This window comes from Lithobates pipiens, unplaced genomic scaffold, assembly GCF_037356315.1.
Source record: "Lithobates pipiens isolate NorthernLeopardFrog02 unplaced genomic scaffold, aLitPip1_a1.2 Scaffold_27, whole genome shotgun sequence".
Classification (NCBI taxonomy): domain Eukaryota; kingdom Metazoa; phylum Chordata; class Amphibia; order Anura; family Ranidae; genus Lithobates; species Lithobates pipiens.
In genome coordinates, this window is record NW_027507788.1 from 195,439,337 (window position 1) to 195,456,193 (window position 16,857).

General features: G+C 41.7%; 1 long non-coding RNA gene across 3 annotated transcripts in view; it reads left to right on the top strand.

Annotated features, from left to right (window-relative positions):
* The window catches only part of LOC143934457 (uncharacterized), a 357,257-nt gene that overhangs the window by 104,382 nt on the left and 236,018 nt on the right, over positions 1-16,857 (top strand). The window contains exons 1-2 of one of the 3 annotated variants that reach the window (XR_013263271.1): positions 8,162-8,436; positions 10,118-10,154. The exons of the other annotated variants lie outside the window; for them this stretch is intronic. This is a non-coding gene — a long non-coding RNA (uncharacterized LOC143934457). Of the gene's footprint in view, positions 1-8,161; positions 8,437-10,117; positions 10,155-16,857 lie in introns of those variants that run through there. 3 annotated transcript variants of the gene reach the window in all.

Below are 16,857 nucleotides of genomic sequence, written 5' to 3' on the forward strand. Positions count from 1 at the left end.
TTTGTTATAATAAATATCCCCCAAAAATATATAGAAAAAAAATTTTTTCCCTCAGTTTAGGCCGATACGTATTCTTCTACATATTTTTGGTCAAAAAAATCGCAATAAGTGATTATTGATTGGTTTGCGCAAAAGTTATAGCGTTTACAAAATAAGGGATAGTTTTATGGCATTTTTATTAATATTTTTTTTTTTTTTTACTAGTAATGGCGGCGATCAGCGATTTTTATTGTGACTGCAACATTATGGCAGGCACATCGGACTTTTTTGACACATTTTTGGGACCATTGTCATTTATACAGCAATCACTGCTATATAAATGCAGTGATTCCTGTATAAATGACACTGACACAGTTAAGGGGTTAACCAGTGGGTGGCAGTGTAGGGGTTAAGTGTTCCTAGGGGCGTGTTACTAACTGTGGGGGGCTAGACTTTGTTTTAGTGAACACTGATCTCTGCTCCAATCACATGGAGCAGAGATCAGTGTCACTAGTTGCTAGGCAGAACGGTGAGATGCTGTTTACAACGGCATCTCTCCGTTCAGCCGCCCCGTGAGACGATCGCGGGTATGCCACTGAACAGCTGGTTTTCTTGAATGTGTGTGCGTGGGGAACATTGCGTTTGTCTTTCCATGTAGTTCTTTCAAAGAACACACACATATTCACATCAATTCCTTTGTCCCAAATCAGCTCACAATCTAATGTCCCTACCTTCCTGACACATACCTCCCAACATTTTGAGATGGGAATGAGGGACACCTACTAACAAACGTATATAGGCATAGGACACGCCCCCCCTGCCACACCCTCTTAAAGGAGAATTAACCAAAAAAAAGTTAATTAAACCCACAAGGGCTTTTTTTTTTACGACTACTATTACTTTATTTTGGCTTTTAAAATTTACAAATGCAGCAATTTAGAAATTGGATGAAAGGTTTAGCACTAGAAAATACGTTTTGAAAGATATAAAGTGCATTTTATATACAACTATATGGTTCAGACCAAAATGAGGGATGAATGAAGGGGAAAGAGGGACAGAGGGACGTTGTTCCAAATCAGGGACAGTCCCTCGAAATCATGGACAGTTGGGAGCTATTCTGACACACTGGTGACAATTTTAAGAGGCAGCCAGTCAACCCAGTATGTTAGTTTAGACTGTGGGAGGAAACTGTGGGAGTTTGTGGTTAATTAGGTTCATGCACTGCCTCGCTTACACTTTAATCAGAGAACAAACCAAAGTCATTTATCCATTAGGTTTTCAGAGATGAATTGGCAACTCTGATGACAAGAAATTACTGAGGGATCTAAGGTACTGTCTAGGGGAAAATGTAAACAAGGAAAAAGGAAACCCCCTGTAAAAAATAAAAAAATAAATAAAAAAGCAATATACTGTACTTTGTAATTTTTTTGGTTTTTGCTTTTTGCTTTGCTTTTTCTGTCTTTGATGCAAAAACTATGGTATCAATTAGAAATATGTAAACCCATTTACCTAATGTAAAACCTATAATATAAATGTAAGATGAAATCCTATTCCGACCTGTATCCTACTCTGGGCAAAGCAAATAAAATAGTACCTCTCTAGCTAATGAAGACTATAATAAAAACATTAAAATTGTACTCCATTAGTTGATGAAGAATATAATAAAATAACAAAAATTGTGCCTTTTTCCTCTCTCATACCTGAAGGTCTGCATGTAATGGCCCGTACACATGATCCGAATATCGTACGACAGATCGTACAAACTTTTTTTTTCGCTTAATAGTCACAAGTAGAAATTGAATAGATAAATAAAGTCACGAAAATTCTCATACAACAGAAAAAAAAAATCAGAAGTGATGTCATGTGTTGTAATGTATTTGTATTGTATTTTTGGACGACAACTACGCTGACTAAACAAAAATCGTACGATCTGGAATCGTACGAAGAAAATTTTCGTGCCTGTCCGATCAAATAATATCGGATGAACTGTCGTGATCGTCTGTCGAAAGTAGTGTACAAACGATCTGGAAATCGTACAATTCTTCCTCGGACGACGGTTTTCGGACGATATTCGGATCGTGTGTGCGGGCCATAAGTATGAACCTGGCACAGTGAGGAAAGGCAAAATCCCCCACCAATGGGGGAAACAGACCACAGAAAAAAACATTAATCATACCCTACCTTACCCGGAATTAAAAATAGGCAAATATTCTTTTTTAAATTGAATTTCTAAGAGATTTTTTCAAGTACAAAACAACATACAGACAAACTGTTACACAGATCAACAAAATGAAAAATAGAGAAAAAATTCATAAATAAAAATATAAAAAACGAGCAAAGATTCAGTTTAAACTACTGCAATTCCTAATTTTTTCCTGACATTGAATATTTACACCAAGTGTATTTAGGCCCAGTTGTTAGAGTTCTTTCACTTAGAATGCTACGATTTCAGTGCATCTCTGAAATGATTTATGATTTTTCTTTAAACACATTATTTCTTTCTTTATTATGTAAAATTTCACCATACCTTATTCACCCCTGATTAAGCCCCTTTCCTGGGCGAAACATGTTGGGTTTTGGATACTGAGCTTTTTTTTTTTTTTTGTATTATATTTAAGATTTATTATGTGTTGTGATTGGAGATTTTTAGTAGAGAGGTAGCACAGGGATCAATTTGGACCTGTATTAAGATGAGCACGAGTCAAAAAGAATACTTTCCCAGTTTTTTTGCATATACATTTTTTTCTAGCACCACTCTGTAAAGCCAGCCATAGATTATACAATTTTCTTTCCTGCAACCAAGGGTTGAAAGAAAATTGCTCAATTCCCCCATCAACACAGTCAGTGTTAATAGGGGAATCCCTCCAGCGGAGCTACTGGAGAACACAATGATTATTGCTAGCGGCTATAGTTGCTGCCAATAATCGCATGCTAAAAATCTGACACCCTGGTTATACCTAAGTTGATTGATGGATCGGCTTGGTTACAATCAGCCTGCCCATAGATGGTTTGAATCTTGTCCGGTCCCTACCTAACCAGCCCATGTTTGAACCATCACCAACTTAAGCGGTAGTAAACTGCTGGGTGGTTTTGCCATAATGTGCTAGTATGCATCTAACACTAGCATATTATGTGAAACTTTTTGCATGTTCTTCCTGTGCCTGCATGGGTTTCCTCCGAGTACTCCAGTTTCCTCCCACATGCCAAAGACATGCTGGTAGGTTAATTGGCTCCTGTGTAAAATTGGCCCTAGTATGTGTATGTATGAATGTGAGTTGGGGACCTTAGATTGCAAGCTCCTTGAGGGCAGGGACTGATGTGAATGTACAATGTATATGTAAAGTGCTGCGTAAATTGATGGTGCTATACCTGAAATAAATAAATAAAATAAAACTTACCTGAAAACGAAGCATTTCAGCAATGTGCTGTCACCGCTGGAGGCCACTTTCACCTTCACCCGGTCTTCCTTTCTGGGTTCCGCGGACTCTGGCTGTGTGACTTGCCGGAGCCATGATGACGTTACTCCCACGCACACTCCCACACATGTGCAGGGAACCTGTCGTTTATGGCACAGGACTCTGAAGGAACGGTCCTGGTGGCCGTTCCTTCAGAGCGCATGCGCCGGTGATGTCATCAGCTGCATATACAGTAAATATCTCCCAAAGGGTGCACGTTTATGAGATATTTACAGTACCTATAGGTAAGCCTTTTTATAGGCTTACCTATACAGTAGGTTCAAATCAGAGATGGGGGTTTACTCTAGCTTTAAGTGTTATGTGACCAAATGTATTTTTACATTTATTTCATTTTGAAATAACAAAGGTTAGGTTTTAAGGCCCAGTGGGTTTTTTGCACGGTAAGGTATGCGCATTGCTCTCGTGCTTACAAGTCTGAAAAAAATTTGTGCAAGGCAATATTCAAAAGTACTATGACCCCAGAGCTGGTGTAAGGATTTTTGACACCCTAGGGGAAACCTCATTTTGCCACCCCCATTGGCTCAACCCGACTCCACCCCCTTTGCCCTGCTCATGGGACAGAAGGCGCCACTATACAGGAAGCATCGGCTCTGCTTCCTCTAGCGCTAGCTCCGGTGCTGCGCTGCACCTCTAATTACAGTACCGGTCGGACTGAGTTAGTTACAGATCATGCAGATGCCGGGCGCCCCTAGGTAGCAGTGCGTCCTAGGCGGCTGCCTAGTTTGCTTAGTCGTAGCACCGGCCCTGTATGACCCACAAGCACATTGATTTCATAACTGTTAATGGAAGCATCCACGTGTACACACATTACTAATGTGACCAGTTTTTTGATGGTCCACCACTCTGTTCTGCACCAGTTACCATTATCATATGTTACACATCACTGCTGAAACAAACAAGGCACCACAAGACCCAACATACCTTCTCAGCCATAAGTTGGACATATTGGGATATGTAGTTCCCAAACAGCTGGCCCTAACTAGAAGACATCTGCTATACAGTAATGGGCTTTAGGTAAGAGAAAGCCAAAAAGAAAATTCTCTCACAATACACATTAAAAACACCCCACTCCTGTGGGATAAGGTATCGAGGGAAAAAAGAGCATCATCAAAACAAATTACAGAAGAAAACCTGCAAGATGATGAAATATAAGATGTTAGACGTTTATGTGCACCTGAGCATTGTCTCCAGATGGCTATAGGGGCAAAACAATTAACCCTTTGCTGGTGATATGGCTGTTTACCTAAAATAGTACCAATTCCCGACTATATACAGAGAAATAGATGCAGTCTGGACACCCACAAAACAACAACAATGCTATGTTCTAAAAGCATAAAAGCCATAAAAAGCACTATTATCCAAATCAGCCAGTTATACAAAGCTGGATCTGGATACAAAAATTCTATAATGTAACTATATTCCAGTTGTAATACAAATATGTGCATACTGGTATCATATACATCTAAACACGAGGTAACATAAATTGTCGGATTATTTCCCTCCTTTAAGTTCTGCTTTCGCTTCCATGGAACACAGTTTTACTTCAGAGCTGTCATAAATAAATAACAATAAAATGACCCTATTGTTTACTTACATATCGAAAAAGAGGGTTTCAACGTGTCAGATCGGTGTGCTGTTGCCACATCCCTAATTGTTTATGAAGAAAAAAGACATTCCCCCTTCGTTGGGACTTTGTAGGCAGCAGAAACACAAGTAAATTTGAAAAATGTACTTTATTAAATGTTCATAAAATCATTCGATCATACCGTGACCAATGGTTAAAAAGAATAGAATGAAGACTATACGAAAACACAAAATAGGATAAAGAAGACAAAAGTTACATGAAATGTATGACAAAAAAAAATTAATTAATTGTTACTCTCCGGTAATATAATTATCTCCGGTACCTGACACGTTTCTCATTCAAGCACCTTCGTCAGGGTAAAGGTAAGAGTGTATGCAGTCATAATTTTTGTCTTACACACGACCGGACTTTGCGGAAGACTAGGTCCAGCGGTTTTCCCAACTGACTTTCCGAATGAACGGACTTGGCCACACACGAACGGAGTTCCGACAGACTTTCCGAATGAACGGACTTGGCCACACAAGAACGGACTAAGTCCGTTCGAAAGTCCATTAGTTTTGAACGTGATAACGTAAGACGGGACTAAAAAAGGAAGTTCAATAGCCAGTAGCCAATAGCTTCCCTTTTCCCGATAGGAATTGAATCCTTGTCGGACAGATTTGAAACATGTTCTATTTCTAGGTCCGTCTGATTTTTTTAATGAAAAACAATCGGATTAGCCCACACACGGTCGGATTGTCTGACGGACTGATTCCATCGGACCTAGTCTGCCGGAAAGACCAGTCGTGTGTACGCGGCATTACATGTCAAATGTCCCGCCATAAAACTTTATAAAAATAGCGGATGAAGCACTACCAGTGGGGGTATTAGTGGCTGCCCAGTAGGAGCATCAGTAATGCACAGTAATGTCAAAAGAAGGGGGGATTACCCATTCAATTGGCCTGGTGATCTCAATGAAACATATGTGGCGAATTGCCAAATAGGGTCTGTAAATTTTAAGTGAAAACGCTATCCGAAGCCTTAAATGTGGCTCCTGGTCCATGTATAGCAGTAACACAGTCCAGATCCTTGGACAATACACCTCCCTGTAAAACAGAACAGCCCCCTCATGTGCACTGTAAGACTGCAGAGCAGGGTAACACACACAAGAAGGGGCTTTTCTTAATAGTACTACTTAATAGTTTTTCTGCCTCCTTGTAATTTCCTCTGTGAGGGCACGAATATTTCCTTTTCACCCCCACTTCAATTTGTTTGGTACGAGTAGTGCACAATGCACATTAGTTGTGGCCATGTGTACTGCTCTATGTATACAATACATCCCATAGTCCATAGTCCCTTGTCCATCTCGGGAGTAAGAAAGAGAGGGTGGCTACTCTCTTACTTACAGTGGGGCCATGGAAAAGGAACGTAGCCACTCTCTAACAGGTCAGATCACACCAGTAAAGAAAAAAGAAATTTGTACACTTGGAGGAGGCTGAGATCAATACTTGTTTGACTTATGAATATATACACTATATTACCAAAAGTACTGGGACGCCTGCCTTTACACAAACATGAAGTTTAATTGCATCCCAGCTCTCATGGGTGAGCAAGTTTGGGGGGGGGGGGAACTTGACTTACCTGACCTCAACCTGATAGAACACCTTTGGGATGAATAAAAGCTTAGACTGGGAGCCAGGCCTTCTCGTCAACATCAGACCCTGACCTCACAAATGTACTTCTGGAAGAATGGTCAAACATTCCCATAGACACACTCCTAAACCTTGTGGACAGCCTTCCAGGAAGAGTTAAAGCTGTTATAGCTGCAAAGGGTGGGCCAACTCAACATTGAACCCTACGGACTAAGACTGGGATGCCAATAAAGTTCATGTGCGTGTAAAGACAGGCATCCCAAAACTTTTGGTAATATAGTGTATACTTGAATAGAATATTATACTTGAATAATTTGGCAGCACAGTGGTGTAGTGGTTAGCACTCTCACCTAGCAGTAAGAGGGGGTCGCTGGTTCAAATCCCAACCATGACACTACCTGCCTGGAGTTTGCATGTTCTCCCTGTGCCTGCGTGGGTTTCTGCCGGGTACTCCGGTTTCCTCCCACAATCCAAAGACATGCAGGTAGGTTAATTGGATTCTGTCCAAAATTGGCCCTAGTATATGAATGGGGACCTTGGATTGTGGGCTCCTTGAGGGTAGGGACCGATGTGAGTGTGCAATGTACAGGGATAGGGACAATTGTAGACACTCAATCAGGTTGAACTGGATGGACTGGTGTCTTTATTCAACCTAACTAGCTATAAAAGAATATATTTTTTTAAACCAGAGTTTAGTGTCATTTGAAGTAGTAGATGTGTATGGATGATTTGAAGGACTAAGAATATTGTTTAATGTCACTTTAATGGATTATTAGATTAAGTATAAGTATCTACATTTGGCCTTAGCTCTAGCTTTCTGTAATTTAACTTTGACTTTAATTGCAAAAGTGCAATGTTAAGTCTCCTGTCCTGCCAGACAGGGCTGTGCTATGTGACAGAGCTGTGTAAATGTTTTAATTGGATGAATTAAAATAAAAACTTTTGTCAGCTAAAGCATCCCTCATATATACAGTATATTTCATCTGTGTATTTAGCCGTTTGTCTGAAGTTCAGCTTTGTCAGTTGCCATATACAGTATAATCATTCCTAATTGAGGCACAGCGAGGGACAACGAAAGAGGGCAACCTCACAGATAAACAATATAAGCCAACCGTTGTGGAATTTGCTATAAACCAGTTTACTATAAATCCAGTATCTCCTATGGGAAACTTTAAACATTGAACAAAATATGTAGACTACACAACAACAGCAATGGTAATAAAACACCATAATGAGATCGTAATAGGTAAACAAGCTGTAAATGACGCTATAAAGCGGTAAAAATGAACAAACCCAAGTTTATGTTTCTGGCGATCTAGAGTAAATTCCCAGATTCTCACAGAAATCATTTATATTTATGATGTGAATATTAAACAGCGAATAGGGGAATGGCAATGATGCAGTAAATAAAATCCGTCGTCTAACTTGTCTAACCAAGTGCCACCAATTACGGACTGGCAGCCAGCACATTTTACCACAAGTGACAAATTAATCATCCCGGATAATTTAGAAATAATGAAATGGATCCTAGGATGAGATAGAGTTAGGGCCATTCTAGTGCAATGAAGCATATCAGTGCTCCCCAGGGCAAACATTTTCTCATCTCAAGGCTGAGAGTCTGAAAGGCATAAATTATACTCCAATTACCAGGGCTCCTATGGGACTTCAGCCTTGCGACAGGTGAAGAGGATTCAAAAACAAAGCAGGAGATACAGGAACAGGCGGCTGAGCCCCTTACAAAGGACAAAGGTGCTTTCTTCATTTGGTAAGAAGCTCTCAGTTAGTAGTACCAAGTAATATGCTGTAGTGTCCCTTTAAAGCAGTGGTGGTCAACTTTCATGATATAGAAAGAGGTCTCAATTTGGACCCCTGGTGTCATCAAAGGGCCATACATAATTTTCAGTGAATGAAATGCTACAGAACATTGTCAGAGACTGTAGACATGCAACCTGAGATGGTTAGACACTACAGGGACTCTGTAAGAGATGGTCAGAGACTGCAGACATGCTACCAGAGATAGTCAGAGACTGCAGACATGCCACCAGAGATAGCCAGAGACAGCAGACATGCTACCAGAGATGGTCAGAGACTGCAGACATGCTACCATAGATGGGCAGAAACTGCGGACATGCTACCAGAAATGGTCAGACGCTATAGACATGCTATACGAAATTGTCAGATACTGCAGACATGCTACCAGAGATGCTGCAGACATGGTACAGGAGATTGTCAGAGACTACAGACATGGTACAGGGGATGGTAAGAAACTGTAGACATGCTATTAGAAATGGTCAGAGACTGCAAGCATGCTAGAGTGCATGGTCAGAGATGGTAGACATGATACAAGAGATGGTCAGAAACTGCGGACATGCTATCAGAGATGGTCAGAGATTGCAGACACAAAAAGAAAGAGAGGGTACACCAACCTAGAGCATTATCCTTAAAGTGGTTGTAAACTCATTTTTTTAACTTTTACCTACAGGAAAGCCTATAATAAGGCTTACCTGTAGGTAAAAAAAATATCTCCTAAACCTGTAAGGTTTAGGAGATATTCCCCTCGGTATGCGCCGCTGACTGCAGCGGCGCATGCGCACAAGGGGGTTCTCGGCCTGAAAATCCGACCGGCCGGAATGAAATCTCCCGCGCGCATGCGCGGGAGTGATGATATCGTGGCTCTGGCCACTCACAGCGCCGGAGCCGCGATATCCGGAAGAAACGCATAGGGAGCATGTCAGCTCCCTCGGCGTGGATCGGGCCAGATGTCGGGGCCTCGTTCTAAGGTGCATACTAGCTCATTATGCCTTTTGCTTTGCAGGTGTTAAAAAAATAAAAATAAATAGCGGGTTTACTACCGCTTTAAATCGTTGTTTTTATTGCTAAAAATTGATAAGTATTATATTCACAAAATTACAATTAGGTAAAAGCTCATCATATGGTCCAACAGTAAATAACATCACGTGATGCCATATTAATCTGTCCATAGTATATAAATGTGTAAGGCAGGAGGTAGAGATCCAAAAGGCTAACACTTTTCGAAGGTAATCACCCCTTACTCAGAGCCAAAGTCCTACCCCACCACTTGCCAATTTGTGGCTCCTAGGACCTATGGTTCTGCAGATATGGGGCTTGAGCAGCCTGTCAGAAGCTACATACAGAGCGGGCCAGTTTAAATACAAGCTGACACACTCTGTTTGCAGTATACTGAGAGGATGAGCTCACAGTCCCCATCACTTCTTGTCAGAGGCACTGAGCTCAATGGACAGCTTGGAGCCTTGGACCAATGGTAAAGCACTATTGGTCCAAGCTGTCCAATAAAAATGTTGCAGTGGAGGCTGTCCTCTCACTGCAGTGTCACTAAAGTCCAGCCTAGCCCTCTTAACTAGAAGGAAAAAGCATTGGTTTCTGGGTATAAGGTTTACCCACAATCCCATGTTTTTCTCACACAGTTAAGACGGAGAATGAGAATCTGCAGCTTCTGAAAAGGTACTGTTTTAATCAAGTTAAATCATATATTGTTATGCTATATGTTATAACATAATAATTAATTATTTATCTATTTACTGTGAAATTACTGGTTTGACGTTATAACTTCAAACTTCAGTCATTTGTCTGTTAAACCACCTGCTTGGGTACAGTTTTTGGAAATATACTAAATGACCGTAACCACTTGCCGACCAGCCATCGTCATTATAATGTGGCAGGTTGGCTCTATTGTATGAATCGCCATAGCTGTACATCGATTTGTGCAAAAAATACAGTGAGCGCGTGCACAGCGCAGGAGCCGATGCCCGTGACCAGCAGGCGCACTGACCGCTGGTCACCCGCGATCGCTCCATAGAGAGAGAGAACGGGTATCTGTCAATGTAAACAGATCCCCATTCTGACAGGAAAGTAGAGAGAGATCGTCTGTTCCTCGTGATCAGGAACAGTGATCTCTCTCCTCCAGTCAGTACACTCCCCCCACAGTTAGAAACACCTCCCAGGGAACACATTTAACCCCTTGATCACCACTAGTGTTAATCCCTTCCTGCCAGTGTCATTTATACAGCAATTAGTGCATTTTTATAGCACTGATCGCTGTATAAATGTCACTAGTCGCACAAAAGTATCAGTCCTGCTAAAAATCGATGATCGAACGATTACTAGGGAAAAAAAATGAAACTACTAAAAATGCCATAAATCCCTATTTTGTAGATGATATAACTTTTGTGTAAACCAATCAATACACGCTTATTGAGATTTTTTTATTTTTAACTAAAACTATGTAGAAGAATACTTATTGGCCTAAACTGAGGGAAAAATGTGTTTTTTTATAAATTTTATAGGGAGATTTATTATAGAAAAGTGTAAAAATATTGATTTAAAAAAAAAAAATTGCTGCTCTTTTTTTGTTTATAGCGCAAAAAATGAAAAAAACAGAGGTGATCAAATACTCCCAAATGAAAGATCTATTTGTTGGAAAAAGGACATAAATTTTGTTTGGGTATAATGTTGCATGGCCGCGCAATTGTCCATTAAAACAATGCAGTGCCATATGGCAAAAAATGGCCTGGTCATTAAGGGGGTAAATCCTTCCAGTCCTTAAGTGGTTAAAAACAATATATAATAATTATTTGTATATTACTTACTGATGGTAATTTACCCCTTGCCACCCAGGCCAATTCTGACATGTCTCTCCTACATGTAAAATCATAATTTTTTTGCTAGAAAATTACTCAGAACCAACCAGACATTATACATTATGTATTTTTTTAGCAGACACCCTGGGAAATAAAATTGCAACTTTTTATATCACGTGGTATTTGCGCAGCAATTTTTTAAACCTGTAAGTTAGCCCATTTTTTTCCTACAATATGAAAGATGATGTTACACCGAGTAAATAGATATCCAACATGTCACCCTTTAAAATTACGCACACTTGTGGAATGGCACCAACATTCAGTACTTAAAAATCTGCATAGGTGACGCTGTGAAATTTATTACAGGTTACATGTTTAGAGTTACAGAGGAGGTCTAGTGCTAGAATTATTGCTCTCGCTCTACCATTCATGGCGTATGTAACCTGTGTGTATCTGGCTTTGATACTAGCTAGTGTCCCACCATCCAAATGACCTCACTGCACATCCCTATTACCAGTGATGGTCAAAGTACTGCAGACATGCTACCAGACATGTTCAGGGACTGCAAACATGCTACAAGAGATGGTCAGAGCCTGCAGACATGAAGAGAGCGCACCAGCCTTGTGCATTATCCCAAGATAATTTATGGATAAAAAACAGTAAAATACTACTCACAAACATGCGATGAATAAAGGCCTGTAGAAGCCACTAGATTGTGGCAATCAGTCCTGGAACCGACCGTCTCCAGAGAGCAGAGGGGAAAACCTCAGAACCACTGCTGGCTGACACGTATCGAAGGAGTACCTTCTTCCTCGGAGTAGACTGTAGACATGCTACAAGAGATGGTCAGAGCCTGCAGACATGGTCAGATACTGAGATGGTCAGATACTGCAGATATGTTATCAGAGATGGTCCGAAACTGCAGACATGCTACCAGTGATGGTCAAAGATTGCAGACATGCCACAAGAAATCATCAGGTGCTGCAGACATGCTACCAGACATGGTCAAAGACTGCCGATATGCTACTGGAGATGGTCAGAGACTGCAGACATGTGATTAGAGGTGGTCATAGACTGCTGATATGCTACTGGAGATGGTCAGAGACTGCAGACATGATGTTTGTGTTGTTGGAGACTGGGGAAATGTTTCATAAGACAGTCATGGACTGGTTATATGTTTCAGGAGACAATTGTAGACCAGAGACACATTATATGAGACCGTTATGCCGGGTACACACAACCGGACTTTTCGACGGACTTGGTCCGGGGGACTGGAATCCGTTGGACAATTCGACCGTGTGTTTTCTGCCCAAAATTCCCGCGGACCTAGAAATAAAACTTGCTTCAAATCTTTCCGAGTCTCGAGTCCGGTCAAAAAATCCGGTTGTCTGTGTGCTAGTCCGACGGACAAAAACTGACGCTAGGGCAGCTATTGGCTACTGGCTATAAAGTTCCTTATTCTACATCATCACGTTCAAATCCATCTGACTTTTGGAGTGATTGTGTGTGGCCAAGTCCGTTCGTTTAAAAGTCTGGTGGACCTCAGCTGCAAAGTCCGTCGGATTGTCCGCCGGACCAAGTCCTCCAAAGTCCGGTTGTGTGTACGTGGCAATAGAGGTCACTGCTATTAAAGCTCATTTACAAATCAATGCATATGTAGCGGATGACATTTTGGACAAAGTGTCATTCATGTGTAAATTTATTTTTTGACTCAGAACAGTAATGAGGTTCTGAGGGTTAATTATGTAGGTTAACTTTGACATCAGTTTGGCTGGGCTGTATTAGAAGTTCTTTTTGGTCATGTGTACAGTGAGGTGCACATGACAAGCCAGAACCAGGCCTGGTTGGACGTTTTGGGTATCAGCTTCCTCGGAGCCAATCAGTGGGTGTGCCGGGCCCCGCTGAGGAGTCTGGGGAGGAGTACTTAAGATGTTGAAGACACGTGTTCAGTAGGAGTTCGTGAGGCCCGAGCGGTCTGTTCTTGTTTTTCCAGGACCGGGGTAGCCCCGCGAGGGGTCCCGGTCACGAGGTGTTCGACATCCCGCAACATGCTTCTGTCGGTTACCCCCAATAGACCCGCCTGGTCTGGGGTAGGGATCCGTCTGTTCCCGAGTCTCTGAACTGCCTGGTCCGAGGCGCAGTAACTGAGGGAGGATTCAAGATGTCCGGATGTGCTCTCAGAGGAGGGCCAATAAGCTGGCAACCTGAGAAGTGCCTGGTTACTGAGTTGGGAAGGACATTGACAAATCCATGCTTTTTCCAGTACTATCAAGGAGACAGAGAACGTTCCAGGTACTGAGGAAAAAGGTTCCTGTTCACTTTCAGTTACAACTTGTTCAAGGTCAGAGATTTTACAAGTTCTGAATCAAAGTGCTGACTGCCATAATATCTGGCTAGAGATTTGTTCAGCCTTGAAGCGCCAAGCTGCGTGTGGCTACTCTCTGGGCGGTACTAGAGACTTTGTTACGTCTGCAGTTCAAGGTGCCTGAGTTCTTCAACCTTGCCCACTGTTCCCATACGAGACTGTGTTGTTGGACGTTACTCCTGCAAAATAAAACCTTTCAAAAGGACTTTAATGGTGTCAGCATCCAAGTTGTTGGGTATCAACCCTGGGAACCCCTAGACGCGGAAGAACAAGCCAAGCAGAGGTAACCGGTAAGCCCAATAAGTTAAGGCCACCCTACAAAGGGTTATGGCCGATACACATGTTTGTGCTCCCTACAGCCCCCTTAAAATTACATAGGCCACATTTGATATTTCTCTAAGTTAATGATATTTCATTAACAATATTTCTAAGTTAATGACTCACAATAAGTATGCAGATTAAGTGGTCTGACTTTGGTTGCTGCTAACTTATTCACAGCTTATTCACAGATTTCCAACACAATTTGGAAAAAGAGAGCTGTAGGCTCCAGTGGCAATGTTACAGCCACACTCCATGCAAACAAGATCTGCCCAAGCGTCACATACACTAAGCGAATTTCGCCTGGTTCCCAATGCACCGGCTCAAATTCAATCATTGGGTGGCCCTGTTGGCACCACATCCTTAAAGTAATAAATTGAAGAGGTGAACAATTGTCAGCTGAAATAAGCATACCTTCAATCAGATGCAGTTACTGTTTGCCCTTGTACACACGGTCGGAGAATCCGTCGGAATGTGTCCTATCGGACCGTGTTGTCGGATAATCCGACTGTGTGTGGTATGCATCAGACTGATTCCGTCGGAATATCCGTCGGACCCAATTTTCCAACTTGTTGGAAATATTTTCCGACCGACTGGTTCGATCGGACATACTCCGATCATGTGTAGAGATTTTTGATCGGACCAAGTGCCACGCATGCTCAGATCAAATTCCTACATCAAAGCTATTGGCTACTAGCCTGAATGTAGTCCCATCGTAAGGAAATTACGCCATCACGTTCTGAATGATCTGATTTTTCGACGACTTAGTCCGACCGTGTGTATGCAACAGTTTCGGACAAGATCCGACGGACAAAATCCGACGGATTTGGTTGGCAGAATGTCTGACCGTGTGTACAGGGGCTTTGGGTACTCTGTTATCTGACGGTACCAGTTTTCAGAATAATTTAATAGCCACAACAGGTGATTTGCCCATGCACCCTGCTTTGTGATGAAGGAATATGTTAGATTTTTTTTTATTCAGGCCACAGACTAATGAAAGAAATCTATGGGTGTATGCCCAGTTAGAGTTTAGAGCGGCAGCACAACATAACAGGTGGCACTACTCTTAATTTGTATTATGCAGCTTGACAGTTTTTGCTGGTTCTTGTGTTATGCACAAAATAATATGCTGTAAACATTGTGTAGACAGAACACATTTTTAAAAATATAATAATATTATAACAAACAGTCTAATGAACCAGGTAAATTCATATGTAATGCTATACAAAACAATTCTGTATGTAAAGCTGTAAAAACATATGTGACCTCTAGGGGGTGTAAGTTAAAAGCCTATGTTTTGTATTCAATGGCAATCGGTTAATGCACAGATAAAGCATATTTAGCAGTAGTTACAAGTATTACATGTTCAGTGCTTAGACTAAATCAGTATAATAAAATTCAGAATTTTCTAATTTTTTGCAAAAAGGATCTTTTATATTGTGTACAGAGTTGTCTATATCACTCTATAGACTCCAATCATACACAAGTTCAGCTGTCTTTTTAATTGTAAGTTTGAATCTGATTAGTTGCTATGGGGTAACATTAATCAGAATCATTCTATATGCTCCATACAACCTGAAACAGGTGAGCCATATTAAGTATGAATCTCAATATTCTATGTGTACACCATTTAAAAATGTTTTAGATGACATAGTCAAGCCATAACTGTTAAACAACTGCTAGATTTTAGGTTTAAATCTGCTGAGGATCTGCTGTCATAAGATATAGCAAAAGGTGCCAAGAGAGAAACGTGACTCACAAGCCACTGCTGGGGAAACCACATAGTTTCTTGAAATAATCTTCTTAATTTAAATTATATTTTACAATTCGCTCATATTCAGTGTCATTGTGAACCTTTATCCAATGTGCCACCCTGTGTACTCACTTCTATGGTTGACTGTACGCATCACTTGTGGTTCCCTGGGCAGAGAAAATGCTGCGCTTTTACTCTTGAACAGTGGTCTCCAAACTGTAGCCTGTGGGCTGAATGTGGCCCTTTGCTTTCCTTTTATCTGGCCCTCGGGGCACTGACACCAACAGGGGGGCACGATGCCTCCCACTGACACCAACAATGGGGAACCACTCCTCTCGTTGACACCACAATGGGGCATTTTTGCTTTCACTGACACCAGTGATTTGGCACTATTCCTCTCACTGATATAAATAATTAGGCAATATCCCTCCTTCTACTGACTACAGGCACAATGTTATTTTTACCCCCACTGACGCTGGGGCATTTTATACTTCCACTGGCCACTCTGGCCCTCTTAAAGTCTGAAGGACAGTAAACCAGCCCTTTGTTCAGAAATTTGAAGACCTCTGCTCTACAACATATTTTAGGTTAGGGTGACCAGACATCCCCGGTTTCCGAGGGACAATCCCCGGATTGAGGACACTGTTCCCGGACCAAGTCTGTCCCTGGTTTTGTCCCCGGGTTGGATTTGAACAGGGACTGGGGCAATTTCAAAGACAGTGCAGAATAAAAAATAAAAAAATCTGAATTACACACCTCCGCTCCGCCACTCCTACTAGCTAAGGGGGTGTATTTTTTTCCATTATCTGTGCCCCTTTCTGATGATCATGTGCTGGTCGGAGCAGTTTCATGTGAATGCCCATTCAGCTCTGCTAGCATGTTCTTCTGCCTTGGCTCAAGTCCCAGCCAGCTGCCTGCCTGCTTATTTCCTTGCCTTCCCTGGCGGAGTGATCTTCCTCTGCTCCCCACCCAGTAGTAGCCGAGGCCTGGAGAGTAAGACATGACACGCTGTGAGGTGGGCGGCGGCGGCGATGGGCAGAGAGTCGCTGATTGGTGCCATTACCAGTAAAAAAAAAATGTCCCCGGATTTCATTTTAAAAATCTGGTCACCTTATTTTAGGTAGGCCTCAA